The 22,544-nt window shown below is 41.3% G+C and overlaps 1 long non-coding RNA gene across 1 annotated transcript in view; it reads left to right on the top strand.

Annotated features, from left to right (window-relative positions):
* The window catches only part of LOC146785843 (uncharacterized), a 240,640-nt gene that overhangs the window by 126,036 nt on the left and 92,060 nt on the right, over positions 1-22,544 (top strand). Inside the window, exon 3 of the long non-coding RNA XR_014970819.1 lies at positions 4,788-4,999. This is a non-coding gene — a long non-coding RNA (uncharacterized LOC146785843). The remainder of the gene's footprint in view (positions 1-4,787; positions 5,000-22,544) is intronic.

The raw sequence follows: 22,544 nt of genomic DNA, 5'->3' as shown, positions 1-22,544 counted from the left end.
AATGTTCTAAATCATTCCAAAGGCTACTAAAGTCATTCAATAAATCATGTAACTTGTAATATGGTCCCATATAGCCATCTCAGGGTCAGGTGTCAATTATAAACCACTCGACCCTTGAGCTCATGTTTTGTCAATGGCATCAGAACCCCTCAAAGCCAATATAATCTTACAAAGTTTCCCGTCTTTACAATGTCGAGAATAACACGGTTGTTTCAACCAATGAGTGTTACAAAGTTGATAATTTAAAAAAAGGAAAAACCATATGAAAATACAAGATCAAAAAATAAAATATTTGGTCATATCAAAGGTGTGGTGAGATCTTGAAGTGAGTATGAAAAGAGATATCAGTATTGGCATATGTGTTGTTTTATGTTACTAAATAGGCCTAACCTTACTGATTATAGCCAAACGCCGCTAGGTGCTGAACCTAAGAGCGTTAATCAGCACACACGCCAAGCTCATCCTTGAAGGCCCATCTTTGATGCAAGCATCTAACATTGTCTCCAATCCAATTTATAAAAATAAATATTGTCATCACAGATCCTAGTTATCAAAAAGTTATAAAGTCCAACTTTGCACTTTATTTTCTTTCTTTCTTTATGTCTTCTTAAACCTACTCTTTAGTCTCAATGTACTGTAAAAGAAATGCACATTTTAGAATGCATGCTTTTCATTTTCTTACAAAGCACTTTGCATTAAAAAAATTGATTTAGAATAATACATATTAGTGCATAATATTGTAAAATATTAGTATATTATACCCAACAAAAACACACACATTTTTCAAAATATTCCCTTTAGGGAAACAATGAATACTAAACATGCTCAAATGATCCAACTCATTCTTCAGAATAATAGATCCATTATTAGATCATGTAATTTAAAAAATACATAATGAGTAACATGTATAATATTGTCAGTCCGTTAATACCATCTTGAGGTTCACAAGATAATTATCAACCATCCCTCCTTTGACCTCATGGTTTGTAACAGTCACCACAGTCCCTAAATGGCAGTATAGCTCCATATTACACAGTTACCCATTATATAGTCTCTCTATATTACATGGTTCAGATACCCTTTTGAACGTTTTTCAGTGTTTCAAAGCTTTTATTTTGCACAAAAAGAGGTTTAATTGTTTAACTATTGCCCATGATTCACAGAGCTTAATTCATTTGCAGGATGTTTAACTTCCCGAACTAAATAAGAAAGTTAAATGTATGTTTATCACAGCATTTGTCTTTCTTTCAATGATGATAATAAAACCACTGTCTCTATAACAGTGATGCTCTCAGAGCATTAAGTAGAACACCTGAAAAGCACACATTTGAAGGTCCATCATTGATGCAAGCATCTTCTATTTAATTTTATCCATTGTGTGAAAATAAACTTTGTAAACGCAGAATTCTGTCAGCAAAAAGTTACACTATCCAACATTACAGTTTATTTTCTTTCTTTATATATGTCTTGTTAAACCTATACTTTAGTGTCAATGTACTATAGTAAAGATCATATTTCAGATTGCTTGTTTTCAATTGCCTTGTAATGCGCTTTGCATTTAAAATTTTAATTTTGTTAATGTACATTGTTGCAAAAAAGTATTTTAATTACTAGCACAATATCTAGCACAATATCTCCAGCAACAATGCACATTACTTAAAACATTGACAGTCATATCTGCAGTCTCCGCAAACAACGATATCAAATGGATGACTCTAAAATGCCCAATTCTTTCTAAAGACCACTAAAATAAATTACTAAATCATGAAGAATAAAAAATGCATTGCGAGTAATGTGTGATGTGAATGTTTCCAGAATCTATCAATGGCAATAAACACCCAAATACACAGTTACATTGGAAAGCACACCTGAATTAGTGGATCTTTTATGTCTTGGATGCATTGTACTTTCTTGTGTGGTGGTGAAATACAACTATGAACCTCTCCTTTGTATGGTGTTTGACGTGCTTTGTGCACTCGGGATTGACCCGTTTCAGATTTTCCCTCATTATATGTAGACAAATGTTAATCTTCCACATCTTGGCCCATTCTGCTGATGCTTCTAGACATTTAGCGAATTTTAATTCCCTATACCACTTCATCCTGAGTCAGAAATACTGGTGCTGTGAGAGCCAGCTGGAAAATGGTCCAGATAATGTTTGAAACATCAACAAGTAAAGCATTTATAGATTAATAGATAGATATCCAGAGAATTCTACAAGGTGCCTTCAAGTCACTAGTTTGGCTTTAAAACATATATATTTCACCATTCCATAATTTATTGCAAAACTGTTCTTGCAAAATATGTTCAGCTAACCAGTCTCATAATTACACAAAAGAGTGCTCAAGCCTTCTGAAATGGGAAGAGCAATTCACTAGTCCTAATTTGTTCTGGCTGTCCATTCCACACAGTGTTTGGCAGGGTGCTATATGAGCATCTAACAGCTCTGGCCTTCTTCATAAGAGGTTGCACCAAAATATTCTACCACCTAACCATAGCGGATCTCGCCAGACATTATATCTCTTCTTTGGGTATGCGTGGGCTGTTTATTCATTAATATTTGAACAAGCTTACTGACCTTAAACTAAAACTAGCTTATAGCAGTAAGCAGAGTATGATTGCTGGGTTCTTACTCCATTGAATTTTTTTTTTGAGGATGTTGATGATGATAATTATGATAGTGATAATGCAAGTGGTCTTCAATGCAGAATTAGAGATACAGTACAGTGGGACTTAGAGGGAAGCCAGAGCCTACTGCAACATTCCATTTTTTGCACAATGCATACATCCCTTCTTCTACACCTCACAAAGTTTTTTTAGATGGGGGGGTTGTTTTGTTTCTCTTCCCAACAAGGAGTGACATTTAATTGATATCTTTTTAGGAGCTAATCTCTGACCTATTCCATAAAGGAAAATCGTTGAAGATCAGGTGATGAATGTTCACAAACATAAGTGGCGTTGGGCATTCAAAAACTCACAAGGCTAACCACGCTTTGTAACACCCAGTTCCCACCACTTACTCTGGAATTACACCCTTGTACACCCTAGGTACCAATTTAGGAATGCCTGTCAGCCATTTATAAACCCATTTCCTGGTGTGAATATGTATTTATGACAGAGAAACACTTTGTAAATTGGGCCTATGGTTTGGACAACTAAGGATCCTTAATTTACCACTATAGTTTCAACATGACACCATTCATTGTATATTAAAATTATTTACATTTTGCTAATTGTCCTTTTTGACATAAAGATATCTCTGACATAATATTAAAGAATATTGATTTATGTAACCCAGCAACTCCGGATAGATATTTTAATCTTTATTTCTATTTAGATAATTGTCTTGCATTGTACCACTACTCAGGCTCACAACACCATAAGCCTTAACCAACCATCCGCAGCCACTAGGAGAGTGAAGCACCCTTGGAAAGTAAGCCAACTTTCGTTTGCAGACTGAGTAACTAGTGGTTGGTTGTAGAATACTCTTGTATTTTCACCTTTTGGCATTGCTAAGCTGTCCCTCACACAGAATTTGAGGAAATGGCTGACAATCATCATGATTCTTGTATTGGTCGCAATGAAAGGCTAGCGCACACTGGCTTAGCAAATGTTTGTTGGTCAGTGCTCATATTGAACTGAACTCTCAAAGTTATTTGCATATGTAAGTTCAGCTAATTCACGCAAATACTGCAAACATACCTTTTTGTAATGACTACTAAACTACTTTTAACAGCCCCAAAACATGATGCTATGCTTATAAAAAGTTTTTCCCACACAAATTCCAAGCAGGGTGGTGAGGAAGAATTTCCCTAAAAGTTGGGAACACCCACACTTAACATACAAATATTTTGCTTGGTCTATTCAGGCCATGGAGATATTTATCACCATCTTTTGGCAAAACTAAATCCCTTTCCAGAATGTTCCTGGGAAACAATCAGATTAAAATCTAGTGGGATGTTGGGAGAGTGCATTTCTCTTGAGGAAAAATGCTTTCCTAGTGGAAAACAAAAGAGTCATGCAATATATGTTCGCATGAACAATTGTACACACATGGAGAAATGCCTTCACAGCGATCTACATGGAAATGAAAAAAAGAGTTCCATGAGTAGTCCTGGCAACTGTTGCAGATTTTCAGTAATATTCTTAGGAACCTTAGCAAATTCAAAACATCATACTTTTACACCAAAATGAAGGAGAAATATGGATTTATATTCACAATTATTTTTAGGCAGTACTATATTTGTACCTATGGCAAGCTGTTCTGCTGGTACGAGGTGTGCTTAATGAACTTATTGGGCTGAAAATCATTATAGGTACTGGGGTAAAGGGACATGGCAATTTCTGCTCACGGCTGTTGTATGACTGCTGGTTCGGTTCTTGAGTGACTGCTCATGATTGTAATGTAATGCAAATAGCACTTCTAAAGTACAAACGGACACCTGAAAGGTGTCCTGGCACTAAAGTAGAGAATTGACACTACAGAAGAATTATTTTGTGAACAGCCATGGTTTCAAGGCTGTGTGATATGGTAATAGCTGTTGTTGCTCATGCAAAGAGAGAGGTAAAGAGTACCAAGTTCTGCCACTATGAATGAAAAAGCATGGCCCCCCTACACGGGTGCAATGAGAAAGAAATTAATTACATTTGATAGATATATCTCAAATATGCAAAGAAGTTACATAAACAACGATGATAAAATCAATTTTGCTAGTCTTGTTGATATGATTATATTGTTGTGACAAAAGAAACATAGGTCTTGAGGAAGCCCTTTTTTGTATCAACAGATGGCCACCAGATGACCTCAGTTTACTAGTTTGAAAATAATGGTAAACAATCTTCCTTAGATAGAGAGGTCCTCTGTCATGGAAGGCATGAAGTTCCGATCATCATGTTCAACCAAATACACTCGTGGGAGATGAGTGTCCTAGACATCCCATTGTGTACAGCATCACAGACAGTACAAAATCCACATTACTGAAGTATGCAGTGAACTCAGGTAAGTCTTTGTTCATTTTCTAAATGTTTGATCCCCAAAGTCCACAACCAATTTTTAATGCATGACAGACAGTAACCTATGGCGGTGTTGCCACCAAATGATGACTCATACTGAAAGTGTTGGTCTATGGAAATAATTTTAGAATAGACTGCGCACACAAATGGTTTGTAACACTGCTGGCCACTCAACTTGATCAATTGCTATGGGTGGCTTTGTATTTCATGCACACATTTTTCAGCTGTGTAATCCTATTCTGTGCCATGATTGTTAGACTTCTTATGACTTGTGGAGTTGTAAAATAAGACCTGATTCTTGGCTCAAGTTCATAGCCAAAGTCAAGATCATAATAAAAAATCTGACTATGTATTATCCATGAATGGCTAAGAATTCCAAATTGATCCCAACTTCTGCAACAAAATCTTTTTTTTTTAAACTGTGTTTTAACAGTTTCTGAACATTAACACAAAGAAGCTTACATGCAAGAGTACAGCTTTTCACATATTATCCCAGCAAGTACAAAATAAAGATTGTTACAAACAAGGAATCACGTTACCCACAGGTGACACAACGGCAAAGCATTACTTACAATAAATAGAATAAAATGTGAAATAAACCAAGTCATCGAGCAAACACATTCAAGCTGCCATAAACTCAGCAAAGATAACATCAATCAGAACATTTATCCCCCAGTGTCAGAGCTGTTATCAGCACTCAATTCCCCATCCTGATTGAATCTCCCAAGCAATTTGGCCAGATCAGTACTTCCTATTCTGCCTCCTTGTCAGTGCTCGACTGTCTCATATGTTGTTCCTCTACCACCCCAATTCCAAGAGGTCCCTTAGCAGCTGAGCTTCCAGTGAAACTTTAATACCTAGCCACACGATGGACATGCAACACTTCACCAGGAGAATGGCAAGTTGAGCAAGTTTACTGGGAATATTACCCAGTAAGCAAGTGAGTGGTGTTAGTGGGATCACCATTCCAGTGGCTTCCTCAACACATGGCAACACCTGCCCCCAGGAGGACTGGACCCTGGCACAATTCCAAGCCAAAAGGAGAAAGGATGCACCCACCTCCCCAAAGCGTACAGACCTAGTTCACCTAGTATCTGCAACAAAATATTTACAATTTCTTCGTGTACTCCCTTGAACTGACTTGATGGCAACTGCTCAATTGCCTCTGCTGCCTTAAAAGGATTAAGGTACAATCCTCTGCTAAGCTGTCATCATCACCATTACCATACAAAGATGCTTTTACATTTAGACTTATTCTTGTTGGTGATGACTCTGTAAAAGTATATTGACTTACAGTGTAAAATCCTAGGTACAGTTAAACTTAGTGTATTGAAGGGTGTACATAATTGCAGGGATACTATTACAGTGGAAACAAAACAGGAGTTGCAGAAAATGTAAAGGTGATGTGGGTGTGAACGAGGTTAAAATAAAGCCAAAGGCCACAGCCTCCTGGTGTACTGTATGGTGTACATTATGGTGAACAATTGGATGTATTACTCAGTCGCCATACTACAGGAATTCTACCATCACACATTACTGCGACATTACTTGTAAAGTAGGATATTGAGCATTTATTTAAAGTAGAAAATGGATAGGCCTGAAGTTGCCGGGCTAGGAATTTCCATGGCAAAGAACACTGTATGTGGTAATCTGAAACAACATACCTGGAGCCTATTGCAGTGATTCAATTGCAGTCTGGCATGCGAATGCAGGAATATCGAGTGTTCACAATATCTTGATCAAAATATCAAAACCCAAAAATTGAGTGCACAGAGGAAGACATGGATTTACTCTACTTAACGCCATGGCTACATACCCCGAAGACATATATATCATCAAGGTATATTTATATGAGTTAGCTAAGAAAATCTAAACATATTTACCTGTTGATATTTTGGGTATTGATATTCTGGTCATGATATTGTGACCAATTGACATTCCTGCTTCAGTTTTCAGAACCCCACCAGTGATTTTGAGCTGTGGTCAGCTGCTCTACCTGGTCCCCATCTGTCCGACTTACAAACCAGGGAGAGGGCAGACAACATTCCCCTAGACTTGGCAACTCTTCCCTGACAACCTGGACCATGCTGCCCCACTTGCTAATATCTTCTACCTGCACTGAGCAGACAGATCATATCAGTGGATTTTTTCCCAGAATTTGAAAAAACTGTGGAAAGGGGGTCAGGTCAGTTCTCCTGCATCCAGCTGCCCATTCCCCACCCAGGCAACACATTAGTTTGGAGTACTGTCAGGAATTGCCGATTTTGGTGTTCTGGCATCCCAACACCAACATCCAAACTCATAATGAATGAGTTAGTATACTGCTTTTACCTTCCTCTCTTCCAACTTTCAACATTTCAGTTTTTTGAGCTTCGCAAAGTAAACATTTTCAAGTTTAGAAAATGGGAGTTCTAAATGGTACTTCGAAGCAACAAGTTAGATTTTCCACTGCCACATAGTGTCCCAGGTAGACTGGGACAGGTTGTTTACCATCCCACATCTCTTACTCTCCACATTACCCCACACTCAACCAGAGCACTAATATTTACCCCACCCTCGCATTATAACTTTCCCTGCTGTGTCAATCCCAAACTCACTCCTTCTGATTCTAATATGGAAACCATGGCAGTCTTGGATAGGAAAAAAGATTTACATGTCCCCTACATAATGAGAGACAATGTAGTCTTCCAAAATGCCTATTGCACAATTGCAGTCTTGTACAAAGTATGGTTATTAGATTTCTCATATTTTGCATAATTTCAGTAGGAGACATGGCTCAAGCAAAACACAGAATTTGCGCATTAGTTGCATGTGCTGCACAATTAAAAATCAACACAACATTAGAAATATTTTGGGTAATACATTGAGCTGGTAACCTGTATGAATTTGTATGCAAGGACATATTTATCGTACATCTTAACACAGATGACCACACACAAACAATTGCTGTATAACCTGTAATTTTTACAAAAACTATGCGTTTTATGTGTGACAAAATGCAATTTCAGCTCATCAGGACATCAGTTATTTGATTCCCAAATTTGTATCCCCGTTTTGGTGGTTCATCTCCAGGAATCAGACAAACGTCACCAGACAACCGACCACAGGCTATTTTCCTCACTCAGGGCCTCATTACAAATGTCAGGCGGATGACCGTAGCGGGCTAGAACCACTTATTAGTGCCTGCGACAAATTACAGGGATATTTAGGGGGGCACCATAGGTTGCCCCCAGGCAACATAGCACATGGCCAGGGGGCAAGAGGGCCCCAAAATCATGTACTGATAGCCGGTCAATGTCGGAAAGGTCAACATTTTAAGGATGTCGGAAAATGACATCATTCTTCCGACAGCGGAGCTGAGGCTGGCTCTGCTGTCATTATGGCATCGGAAATATTTCCAATGCTCCGAAGGCAGCGGACGGTCCTTCCAACTCATGCCTGTGCCCGCTGCATAGTAATGCAGTGGGCAGACCACAGGGGCAGATGTCGCTGGGACCGACAGCAACGTGCCGTTGGAGTCAGGCACACCGACATCTTAATTCAGCCCTAAGTGGCTCACAACATCTATACAGTGGCCCAAAATGTCCTTTTTCTGTGGCTTCTGGTATGCTGAACATGCTGTCTCCAACACAATGGCCCAGTGATCACCAAGCTGCCAAACGTTAAACCAGAACATATTTTCCAGTCCTAATGCCAATTTCATTGTCATACTCTTGGATTTCTTTCATAATGCAATACAATGTATTTCTTTTACTATCAAAGATATAACCCTTACACTGTTTGTTCACTTCACAACTTGAACACAGCTTGACAGTCATGATATAAGACGTACAGCCTCATGCATCAAGCCAAAATCCAGTCGGTAAAATACCGATTCCTTATTAGCTCCCGGTAGCGAGTCCCAAATCCCCAATCCCAATGCATCAACCCAAAACGTGAGCAAATAACAAATCGCTAAATAAATATCCGCTAACATACCGAATCGGTAATACCAAAAATGCTAAGTTACCGAATCGCTAAATACCGAATTAGCAGTTACCGAAACACTATTAGCTCCCGGAAAGTGCCAATAGCAAATAACGAATCGCACCCCAATGCAACAAAACTCGCTAATAACGAAAATGCCTAAAATCGCTATTTTGCCAGAGCTAAATAAGGGGAATCAAAACCTGGAGGTAAAGTTACAAAAAAAAAAAAAGACAATGCAAAAATGTTTCCTACATGTGCAAATGATTGAGGCAATCACTAATCCCTTAAAGGTGGCCCAGGAGACCCTGTTGGCTCCCACAAAATGGCTGCCCTCTACGTGCTTGCAAGGAGGATGCGGATCAATGCAGCAGGACAGCGCAGGAGAAGGGTCCAGGAGCGAGTTTTCAGACTGTGCATAACCTTGCTCGGGCAGAATGAGGACGAGGTGTACCAGAAGTATCGCCTCAATCGCGCTATGATCATGCGCCTGATTGCAGACCTGGAACCATTGCTGCAGCACCAGACACACCGGACAAATGCAATCCCTGCGCACGTTCAGGTCCTATGCAGCCTGCACCTACAGGCCTCAGGGAGTTTCCAGGGTGTAATTGCGGTGGCCGGAGGTGTTTCGCAAAGCGCACTGTCACGCTTCTTCAGGAAATTCCTAGATGCCATGCTGACAATGCTCCACACACACATCAGCTTCCCCACAACCCCACAGCAGTTGGACCGCACCAAACAGGCTTTCTACCAGGTGGCACAATTCCCACATGTGATTGGATGCATCGACTGCACGCATATCCCCATTTGCCCTCCAGCTGCAAATGAGTACATATTCCGGAACCGCAAGTCATACCACTCGATCAACGTGCAGGTTGTGTGCGATGCCAAGAACATCATAACGGACCTAGTGGCACAATTCCCGGGGAGCACACACGACTCATACATCTTCCGCAACAGTGGAATGCACAGGCGACTAATCAACGGAGAATTTGGAGAGGGACTCCTGCTAGGTACGTAGAAATACGCTTCCCCACACCAACACCACACATGTATGTACATCACCAATGCGAAGTCTATGCTTCTATCCTCTAGGTGACAGTGCCTACGCCCTGCGGGAATACTTACTCACCCCATACTTAAATCCAGCAACCCCGCAGGAACATCGCTACAACGCTGCACACATCAGCACGAGGAATGTGATAGAGAGGACTTTTGGGATTCTCAAGAGCCGCTTCCGTATCCTCCACAAGACTGGCGGCGCCATGTTATACCAACCAGAAACATGCTGTCGGATAATTGCTGTATGTGCAATGCTGCACAACATTGCCACCAGAAGGGGGATACCAATAGAGGTGGACAGGGATGACGACCACCGGGCTGACCAACCACCCGCCCAACGACGACAGGCACACATCCCAAACACAGCAGAGGGCCATAGGAGGTGGACATATATTATGCAACATAATTTTTGAAACATGGGGAAATGAGACATTACAAGTTGGTTTGGGGTGCAACTGTTTAATGCACAGTAGCACTGAGGATTGTGCAACAAAACTAGCATTGTAAATCATGCTCCAATTGCATCATTGTAAATAAAAGGTGCCTTAAAGTCACGCCTGTGCATACACAGTGATTGGATGGCCATGGTTGCCCCACCATGGTCCTGCATGCATGTCCAACTGTCTAGTGGCGCTTCCCACGTACCCCAAGCCTCCGCTCAGGTGTATCCAATGCCTCACCACGGCCTGTCCCCGCGGAGGCACGCGAACTGCGGCGCCTGGTGCTGGCCTCTGCCAGTGACACGCTGCTGACACTGGAGGCAGCCTCACTTGTGTCATCCCCTCCCAATGCAGCAGCACTGCATGTGCTGCTCTGAAGGTGTTCCACAGCAGTGGTGATGTGTCCTAGTGACTTTGCAACATCCCCGCAGAAGTGCCCAAGGTCCACCTGCAGGGCGACTGAGCGGCGTGCCAACACAGCGGTGCTGTTGCTGTGCCGTGTGATGGCCTTGGTAGCGGCGGAGGTACGCAACATTTGCTGCCGGTGACTCCTCTTATGGCACTCATGGCCCTCCCTCGTGGCACGGGTGAGCTCATGTACCTCCTCCCTGAGCTGAGCATTGCCCTCTGCAACCGCTGTGGTCATGTCCCTGACCGCCTTGCTCATGTCCGTGACTGCTGCAGTCATGGCACGCATCTCCCTAGCAAGGCACACAATATTGCAGCTAATGTTAGCCACATGTCGCCCCTGCATGCGCTGTGTACGCAGCATCCTCTCCTCAATTGCAGAGGTTGTTGGGACATCCTGTTCGGCTGAGGAGATGGAACTGCGACGAGCCCTGTGCCGCCGTGCGCGTCTAGCACCTCCAGGTGGTGCATCAGGTGGTGTGTATGTGCTCTGCCTGGGTGCCAATTGCGAGGTGGTTGTTCCCATCTCCTGCAAGGGCGCAACTTGGGACCTGCGCCTCTGCGCTATTGAGGCTGTAGTAGCTGCAGCCTGTTTGGCTGGTGCCGTTGCTTGTGGCGCTGGTGCAGGTGCCGTAGCTTGTGGCGCTAGTGGAGGTGCCGTAGCTAGTGGCGCTGGTGGAGGTGGTGCTGTTGGGGTGGCAGGTGTTGGCGATGCAAGCGCGTCCTGCGCTGTCTCCTGGTCTGACTCGACGGGTGTTTCCGATATGACCAGCTGGCTGCTGTCGTCCGAATCCCCAGGTGATGCATCTGTGTGTGAAACAGTGCATGGTTAGTGGGATAATTACAACTACAAGTGTTGTACACATTAATCTCCCTCTGTGGTCCACTACATGAACAGTCTCCATCCATGTTCAACTGATGTGGTGTATGGTCATTGGATTTACGCCTGTACATGCACACTGGGCTGACTAGACTACAACTCCCAAGATGCACTGGTGTCATGTGTTAAGCTGTCTGTGCCAGAGCTGCAGACACACTGAGATCGGGCTGGGGGCATGGAAATGGATTTACGCTATGCTGGGTGTGGGCACATGCATGCATCTTACCTTGGGCACTTGTGGCTGCGCCGGACGTGTCCATCTGGGTCACCCCCACGACGGCTTCCCGCTCTATCGTCCCTTCCACAAGGTCCTCCAGGGCTGTGTTGGCTGGTGCTGTGGATGCTCCGCCTCCAGTCCTGCTCGCCTCCCGGAGCCTCTCCGCAATCCTCTCTTTGGCACGCTTCCGCAGGTCGTACCACCTTTTTTTGAGGTCGTCGATGCTGCGGGTCGTGACGCCAACAGCATTCACCCTCTCACGGATGCGCAGCCATATGCGCCGCTTCTCCTGCTCAGGCACCTTGAGGGACAGCTTGCCAAAGAGGCGGTCGTGTTTGCTGGAGACTCCCTCGATTAGGTACTCGAGCTCCCTGTCTGAAAATTTACGCTTTCGTTTGCGTGCAGACTCTGCGCTGGATGGCACTTCCTGCGCCATGATGTTTGTGGCTTTGGATTTGCAGAGTCGGTGTGGCCTCACTCTGCACAGGCAGTCCTCCTTCCCAGCTCCTGTCTGCTCCTCTGTCGAGGCAATGTGGGTGGGGCAGCAGTATTTCCTGGTTGGTGATGTCATCTGCACGTTCCCGGAGCGACGCGGCAAATTGCGATTTCGCTAATACCGATTCGGTAATAGCTAACTCGGTATTACCGAACTCGCTATTAGCTAATTCGGTATTACCGAACTCGCTATTTGCTAGGGGGAGTTTGCGTGCCCCGCTATGTAGGAATCGGTAAATTTAGCGATTTTTAAGGAATCGCTAAATTTTAGCGAATCTGTTGATGCATGCCATTTACCGATTCCTTAATGGCGATTCCTTAATTTTCGCTATTAAGGAATCGGTATTCGTTTGGTTGATGCATAGGCCCCTTTGTCACTAATTATACTGTTCACCTTAACACTAAAAATTATTTTTAAAGGAAGTGTTATACTCAAATTCTTAATCTCTCTCATACAAAACCTAAGTGTACAGTCACCAGAAATTTTTTTTTTCTTTGAATTATTCTTTTAGAAAGGAACTTCATTTTAAATGCTCCATGGGCCTTTTAGTAATCAAAACTACTCTGCGTGCCTACCAGTGACTCTTCATAAAATGTGCTCATGTAAAATGAAAATCTGGTTTTACATCAGCTTGAAACAGAAACAGTAAGGCTTAACTTAGAAGCAATCTTTAAAGTATTTCTGCAGCACACTAACAATAACAAAGTTAAAAACAACAAAAGAAAAATGTCATAGCAATTTAGAAAAATAGAGAACATTTTAATTATTAAAAAGATATGAAAACAAATTAAGTCTAATCAGTAGAACTGGAGTTAGGATTTTTCCACTTTAGTCCATCACCTGATTGTAGTAGATCCCTGTCCGCCCAAATCTAAATCAGCCCATTTGTTTTAGATCTCAGTGGTTCATATAGAACAATGCTTTCAAATAGATAATCTTTACATGTAACACAGAGCTCCTACCATAATATTCCATTCTTCAGTATGCTGTTCACTAATTTTCCTATGATATCAGCACTGTTTGTATCACTCCGAAGGACTCCTGAAAAATAGTGTTTTGTAGCACTTCTCCAAAGCCAAAATGAAGATAATATAAATAGATAAAAAGCGAAAAATGCTACTTTGAATTAGAATTCAGTTTATGTAGTGACCATCTTTGATAATGCGAAGTCTTTGATCCACATTAAGCTATAACAAATCCATCAGAATGCTTTCAACCAATTGAGAATTATTCTTAACAGTTATAGAATTAGAAAGAGAACCAACTAGCATAACAATTGGGTTAAAATAATCATTCTCAAAGCTAATTTCACACCAAATCAAGCGCTGCATTAAGTCTATAGATGGGACCTTTGATGCAAATGTTTGGGCGTTTCTTTTTTAGAAAGAAGTTCATTTACATAAACAATCAACGGAAGTTGGAAAAGTATTTTTCTAGATAGTTTTAGTAACCAGCAAGTATGTTCAGCCAGGTTTTACCGGATCTGAACATGTTTTGAAGCTGCAAACAGCAGACTGGCTCTTTCGAACATATGCACTATTCGTGGCTTGCAAGTTTTACATAAAGGCTAATGAAAAAATCATGCAGGCATCGGAACAGAGACTGAAATGGGGCAAATGTGTTAATATTCTGTTCTACGATTAAACTTCCTATGTTGTAGGACTGTGATGGTCACTGAGAACCATTATGTGGTTAAAAGAGAAATATTATAGCAAGAAAAATCCGCATATCATTCCTTGATAAATCTTGAGTTTGAGGTACATGATATTCTCAAATCGTCTAGAGAAAGGTTCTTTAAAAGGTGTCAACTGCCTGCAATGACTTGAATTTATATTTTCTCATCAAAAATATGTTCCAAATACTTACTTAAAACAATATTATTCTGTCTTCATTCAAATGCTGTTATCCTAAGTGAATATTTAGTGTTATTCTAATGAACATCTAAGCAACTAATTTTCTGAGTAGTATCTTTGTTGTACATACAATTAACATGGTTCCATGTTTGTAAATACCACATCATACATGAAATCCTATTTATTGCATAAAACATGCCTCTAACCTTCTTATTACACTCTAGCTGTGACATCAAAGCTCAGCTATTATATGAAAATGATATAATCTATTGTAATAACTTGTTCTAGTTTAGTTGTCATGTCACAGTTAGTGGCATGTGAATTTGCATAATTTAATTTGCCTAGTTACGCAAATTACGCGAATGGCAAATCTGGCATTTAATAGCGTAATCGCATAAGAAGCGCAATGTAAAATGCAGCAATTTACACAAGATTACTACAGTGGAATAACATTTCAGATAATTTGCTGGCAGAGCCAGTATACAATGTAAAAGGCAAGTCAGTGAGCAGGAGCACAACTGATCCATAAGCAAATAAATGGAGAGGTAGCTTTTCAGCTCTCCTTCTCCTGAACTTTTTCATCTGATAATTACCTTACTTTAATGGATATGAAAGTATTCAAGATATGGATAGTTAATAGGGACCTTCATTAGATTTTCAAGGGTATGATGAATATTAGTCCTGATTCACAAATATATTTTTTGTGACTTATTCCTGCTGTTCTCTTGGCTTACTCCGGAATTTAAGGAATATATTATCTGACTGTAGATATTTAAAGCATATTTGGAATCACTAATGCGAAAATAAACAAGTCAAAGGGCCCTTTGTATGGTGTCCAAACACTCATGTTAACTACTTTAATGTAAACCACTTTTAGGGCCGGGTTTTTAGTAGCCCATTCTCCAGCAGTTCAATAAATACATGCTTCTTTTACATCCATAGTTTCTGTTTGTTATAGTAACTGTGATAAAACTGAGGACAACCTTTATAATGAAACCGTTGTTATCTGTTGAATAGGCTTTTGACAAACATGGGATATATAAAATAATCAAATCTTATGCATATACATTGCGTTTCATTAATGTGGATAGAAGCATCAAGTTTTTAGGCGAAGGAAGGTGTTTAGTTAATTTATCATTGAACAGAGCAGGATAATTGCAAGAAAATGCTCATCTATGACACATGGCTTGCATTATGATATAGCAAGTGTATAAAGTGCTATCTTAGATGTGCAATTAGTAAAAAAAAAATGGACCCTAGGATTGTTAAAAATATTAGTTCACGGATTTGTTATATATATATATATATATTTTTTTTTCACTGAAAAAACATAGGTTTTAGGGACGTTATAGTTAGTTAGACATTTGACTCGTAGAAAACAAGAGAAATTTTCCTGTTATAGTTAGTTGAGCTAACTATAACTCATGCGCCTGCAATGCACTGCTGATGACATCACATATTACATTACTCATGACATGGTCAGTGACATCAATCATGAAATCACTGATGACATCTCAAATTACATCACTGATGACATCATCCAGTGAATGTGTGTTTCTGTAAAGTTTAAATATTTTTCATATATATCTATGCCAAGGTCTATTCAAGAATATGTTGATGTAAAAGTGCCTAAATACATTATTTAGTAGATGCATGACTGACTCTATAAGTCACTGACTGAATGTATGCTACTGAATGCATGGATTAGTGACTAGACTGTGTGAATGTCTCTCTTAGTCTCTCTTTTGGTGTGTAAGCAGGTGCATGGCTTGGTGAGTAGCTACATCAGTGTGTATATGTGTTTTTCATTGATTGTATGAGTATCTGTATGGGGGTCTGACTGTCTATGTGGGTGTGTGGGTGGTGTCTGACTCTGTGCATGTCTGAATGGCCGATTGACTGGTTCTATAGATTCAAAAGTGCATCTCAGAAAGGCTGTATAGGTATCTGACTGTGTGAACAGGTGTGTTCATTAGTGAATTGATGTCTCAGTTGTATATATGTGAGTAACTATATATGTTTCTACACACTATATGTGAGTGTTGGGGTGTATACTTGACTATGTGAAAAACAGTGATTGGAAGAGTATCTACATACATGAATGTGTACATGTATTAGTGATTGTATAAGAGAGTCAGTATGTGATAGTATCTATATAAATTAGGAAAGTGATGTGTGTATAAATAAGGCAGGTGTTGTGTATATATCTGCATAGGTGAGTACATGGGTGTATGATTGATTTTTGGCTTGACTGAATAGATGTGTGAGTAACTCTATGGATCAGTAGCACTGTGTAAATATATATATACGTGTGTGAGTGGATATTATACTGATGTAATAATGAGTGACACCATGTATGAGTGACTGTATCAGTGTATATCTGGCTCACAATATATAGATAGGAATCAGTGAATGGATATCTAGTATCTGGTATTGGTGTGTCTATGCTTTTCAAAACGGTAGTCTGTATTTTAGAGTGCGTCTATCAAAGGTTATATTACAGTGTGAAGAGGTGTGTCAGACTATCACATGGATGAGGTCATCAGTGATGTCATGAGTGATGTCATTTGAGATGTCATCAGTGATTTCATGAGTGATGTCCCTGACCATGTCATGAGTGATGTAATATGTGACCTCATCAGCAGTGCATTGCAGGCGCGCGAGTTATAGTTAGCTCAACTAAATATAACAGGTGAATTTCTCTGGTGTTATATGAGTCAAATGTCCAACTAACTATAACGTCCCTGAAACCTATGTTTTTTTCAGTGAATTTCTTAGGTTTTTTAAATACCAATTCCTAACTATAACGTCGTGTAAAACCTATGGTTTTATCAGTGAATTTCGAGGTTTTTTAAATGTTAATTTCATGTTTTATTATTTATAAAACCTATATTTTTTCAAATTGTTTTTTAATATTTTGCAACTCTATCATCCTTTTTTAAAACTTTTTTTTGTTGAGAAAACTACAGTCCCGTACCGGTAGTCTAAGAAGCTCAATCAACACGCAAATCCTATCCACCACATTTAAATTATGCGCATTTCATATCCGACGGGTTTGTGGCACCGCGTCCCGCGTAACAACATGTACATATGAGGTCGCGCCAGCAGCTACTTTGGTATGCGATGGGTACGCACTACCAAGCTGCGCGTTACGTCATGTGCGTATAGTGTCGCGCCCGCTGCGTGTTGCGTATGCGACAAGTGCACGCTACCACGCCCTGTGTTACATCATAGACGTACGATGTCACGCCGCATACGCCATTCCCTCATTTTTTTTGTCTCAAAACGTTATCTAAAATCTTTAAAGTGTATATGAGTGCAAGCGATAATTAAAAATATTTTAAACAGTTATATATTTCTAACTCTAATAAACTTATATTATAATAAATATATTTTCTCAAAATCACATCGGGTTCGGTCTCATTGCACACTGGCTGCGCGATTGCCATGTAACCATAAAAAAAAAAACATTTCATTAGTTCATAACATTTCCCATTGTAACATTTCGAAAACGCCACCTATTTTAGTCAATATCTGTACTGCATTTCATGAGACACACCTCTTCTGCTTAGAGAGCTTTGTTCAAAACTTTTTGCACTATACACATATCTTACACTACACACGACATGCAACCATCATTTTCATCAATATTCATGCTCTGTAAAGTAGCCTTCCACCTATGATACCCATACACTTAAAAGTTACATTACCGAAATGTTCTCCAGTACCACGGGTAACATGTTTGCATACGCTGTCCACAACACAACGTAATATAGTACGGCCCAGAGACAGTATCATGCATAGATAATGAACACACGGACACAGATAGATAGTGGAATTGGATACGGGCATGTACGCTCAACTCCTTTTTATTACCATGGTGACATATCCAGTGACGTCTGTGCTGGATGTGTGTGCGGTATGTCTAAACCAGCCTTCAGACAATGGTTTCTGCTAGCATCAACTACAACAGTAATCATTGGATCACACACAGAGATTCAATATTCAAAGAATCAATAATTTATGCTGCAGTAAGGTAGGGACAGTAGATGTGAAATAATACAGAAATAATTCCATCGTAAAAGAACAACAACTTGTGGTATACTGACACACAATCAATAGATCTGAAATAATACACAAAAAGATTATATCATAAACGCTCCATCAGTTCTAGTGCACTCACATAACCACATCAAAAGCATTCAGCATGTGCACAGCCACCGATAATGCGTGCTGTAGACAGGCCGTACTAGGAGCAATATCAGTTGCCATCAACACTGCATCATCTGCAATACCGACACAATCTGAATTATGAACACTGCTGTCTGCAGTGTAGGCCATAGAGAGCGGTCACAAAGGACCCACAGATACATAAAGTGACTTCACCTACCCAGTTTGTCGTCAGCGAAGCAACAAAAAATAGTGTGCAAAGCCTGCAATGATACATATGCATGGTGCAGACAGTACACACTGGAGCAATGTATTTTCCTACAGGACTACCTCATCTACAATAGCGACTCAATCTCAATTGTGAACACTGCTGTCTGCAGTGTAGGCCAGAGTGAGCGGTCACAAGGGCCCACAGCCACATTTCATTCACCTGAGCTCTACAGTTTGCAATACACAAACTAAAGAGAAACGTGTGCAGAGCCTGCAATGATGCATATAAGTGGTGCAGACAGAGTGCACTGGAGCAATATCTTTTCCTACAGGACTGCATCATCTACAATACTGACTCAATGTCAAATGTGGACACAGAAGTCTGCAGTATGGGCCAGAGAGAGCGTTCAGCAAGGGCCCACAGCCACATGGCAATGACTTGACCTCTACAGTTTGCAATACACGAAGCAGAAAAAACGTGTACAGAGCCTACAAATATGCGTATGAGTGCTGCAGGCAGAGCACACTGGAGCAATGTCTTTTCCTACAGAACTACCTAATCTACAATAGCGACTCCATCTGAATTGTGAACACTGCTGTCTGCAGTGTAGGCCAGAGAGAGCAGTCAGCGAGTGCCCACAGCCGCCTGGCATTCACTTGAGCTCTACAGTTTGCAATACACGAATAAAAAAACGTGTGCAGATCCTGCAATGATGCGTATGAGTAGTGCAGACAGAGCACATTGGAGCAATGTCTTTTCCTACAGGACTGCATCATCTACAATACTGACTCAATGTCAAATGTGAACACTGAAGTCTGCAGTATAGGCCAGAGAGAGCGTTCAGCAAGGGCCCACAGTCACGTAGCATTGACTTGAGCTCTACAGTTTGCAATACACAAAGCAAAGAAAATGTGTGCGGAGCCTGCAATGATGCGCATGAGTGGTGCAGACAGAGCACACTACAGCATCTCTTCTCTTACAGGACTGCATCATCTACAATAGCAACTCGATCTGAATTGTGAACACTACAGTCTGCATTGTTAATTAAAAGCAGTACTCACACACACAACCATCAATACTTTGTCTCACTCCCTCCTTACAAAATAAAACAACATAAATTACAGAGAACTCTACAATGAATAAATCAAAACAATTCGAATTGGGATTTCATCTCTCCACAGTCTACACTATTCACTGTTCCTTTGGACTTCCAAGATAAATTTGGTCATTTCACTAAACCTATAACTGATATAAAAAAAACTTCTTGAAGCAAGTATACTAAAACAATATTGTGTATGTTTCAATAGACATTCTAATTACTTAACTACTGGATTCTGTAATTAAACAATCACCACGCAATCTAAATTGTGAACCCTGCGAACTGCAGTCTACACAAAATCCAGTGGCCATTCACAACTCACAGCCACATACCGTTGGATTCGGAAGCACCTGATCAGAGGCGGTACACAAAAATCATCACAGACTTTAACTTATGACATCCTCATTCATAGAATCAAGACCCCATTTCACTGTTTGCACCTGCTGTACCACAGTATATTCCACCGACTACTGTCAACTAAGCCCAATAATCATGTGCAGCAGTTAGCTATGGAATCACAGACTGTGATGCACCTCAACACACGAACTTCTGAAAAAAGCAAGCAGCAGGTAATATCGGACATCATCCATTGTGGGATCAAGACACCGTTCTGCAGTTGGGACCTGAAGTTGGATGAACCTGATCGAAGAGAGTACCTTCATCTCCACTCTCAAATGCAGTTCTAATATCGTCCATTGTGGAGTCAACACACCGTTCTACTTTTGGAACCTAGAGTTGGTTGCAGCTGGTAGAAGGGAATACCTCCATCTCCACTATCAGATACAGTTCTAACATCATCAATTGTGGGATCAACACACCATTCCACTGTTGGGACCTAGAGTTGCTTGCACCTCATCGGAGGGGGTACACAGAAATCATCACAAACTGTAACTTCTAACATCCTCAATCATATAATTAAGACCCCATTTCACTGTTTGGACCTGCTCTACCGCGGTGTATTCCAGCAATACCAGTCAACTAAGCCCAATAACCATGTGCAGCACTTAACAACAGAAGCACAGAATCTGATGCACCTCAACAGACCGAGTTCTGTGAAAAACCAGCAACAGGTAATATTGGACATCGTCCATTGTATGATCAAGACACCATTCCACCGTTGGTACCTAGAGTTGGCTGCGCCTCATCAGAAGCTATACACAAAAATCATCACACACTTTAACTTCTGACATCCTCAATCATAGAATTAAGACCTCGTTTCACTGTTCGAACATGCTGTACTGCTGTATACTCCAGCAACTGCAATAAACCATGCCTAATAATCATGTGCAGCAGTTAACTACAGAAGCACAGAGTCTAATACACCTCAACGGAAGGAGTTCTGTAAAAATTAAGCAGAATGTAATATCGGACATCTTCCATTGTGGAATCAAGACAATGTTCCACTGTTGCAACCTAGAGTTAGTTCCACCTGGTCAAAGAGAGTACCTTCATCTCCACTCTCAGATGCAGTTCTAACATCATCCATTATGGCATCAAGACACCGTTCCACTGTTGGGACCCAGAGTTGGTTGCTGCTGGTCAAAGGGAGTACCTCCATCTCCACTCGCAGATGCAGTTCTAACATCGTCCATTGTGGGATCAAGACACCGTTCCACTGTTCGGACCTAGAGTTGGTTGCACATGATCGGAGGGGGTACACCGAAATCATCACAGACTTTAACTTCTGACATCCTCAATCATAGAATCAAGACCCCGTTTCATTGTTCGGACCTGCTGTACCGTGCTATAGTCCAGCAACTACAGTCAACAAAGCCCAATAATCCTGTACAGCAGTTAGCTACAGAAGCACAGAGTGTGATGCACCTCAACGGAGGGAGTTCTGTGTAAAGCAAGCAGCAGGTATTATCGGACATCATCCATTATGGGATCAAGACACCGTTCCATTGTTGGGACCCAGAGTTGGTTGCAGTTGGTCGAAGGGAGTACCTTCATCTCCACTCTCACATACAGTTCTAACATCGTCCACTATGGTATTAAAACACCGTTCCACTGTCGGTACCTGTCGGACTACTGTGTTACTATTATACAGAGCACTCCACGCTCCTGGGCCTCAGGCTGGGCTCTGTGTGCCTGTGTTGCGGTAGCCAGCGTTAATCTAAGGAGCCTTCCGAGCTAGCAGACATTGGCCCAGGACCCTCCGCCGGCACGTGGTCAGTCCTCTTTCACATACAGCAGTGTCGAAAGGTGAACGGTGGGGCATATATGCATCACAGCGGCCATGACGGTTTCTGAGTACCAGCAGGCTGATAGTATCATTCATGCACCCACCTTCGCTCACAGCGTCAGCCTCGTGGCAGTGTAAGTTACGCAGACCAGGCAGACACGTTCGCCAATCCGGAAGAGAACCACACCCAAAGAAACATGCCTGTTATTCATACCCCTACGCTAGCCTTGCGTACGGCGAGCCAGCCCACTTCCCTAAACATTTTGGGGGGGGGAGGCACGTACGCGCTACCATTCCATAATCTTCCCTAATGACTGCACTATCATGGTTCTGTCCACTTCACTCAATAGACCATCAGTGTATGTTGACATGTACATGTCTGTGCTCGGCATACTCAAGTCTGTCCGGAACATCCCCTCAAGACTTTGCATTGTATACTTTTATAATCGAGAATTACTTGCCACCTTCGCACATACCTTGCTCTCATCTCTCCCTGCATTCTGCATAGTGATGCAGAAGTGCCATGCCATGTTTTGTTTGT

Source organism: Triturus cristatus, chromosome 11, assembly GCF_964204655.1.
Source record: "Triturus cristatus chromosome 11, aTriCri1.1, whole genome shotgun sequence".
NCBI lineage: Eukaryota > Metazoa > Chordata > Amphibia > Caudata > Salamandridae > Triturus > Triturus cristatus.
Note: the sequence above shows the minus strand (reverse complement) of the source record. Positions and strands in the feature narration are given on the sequence as shown.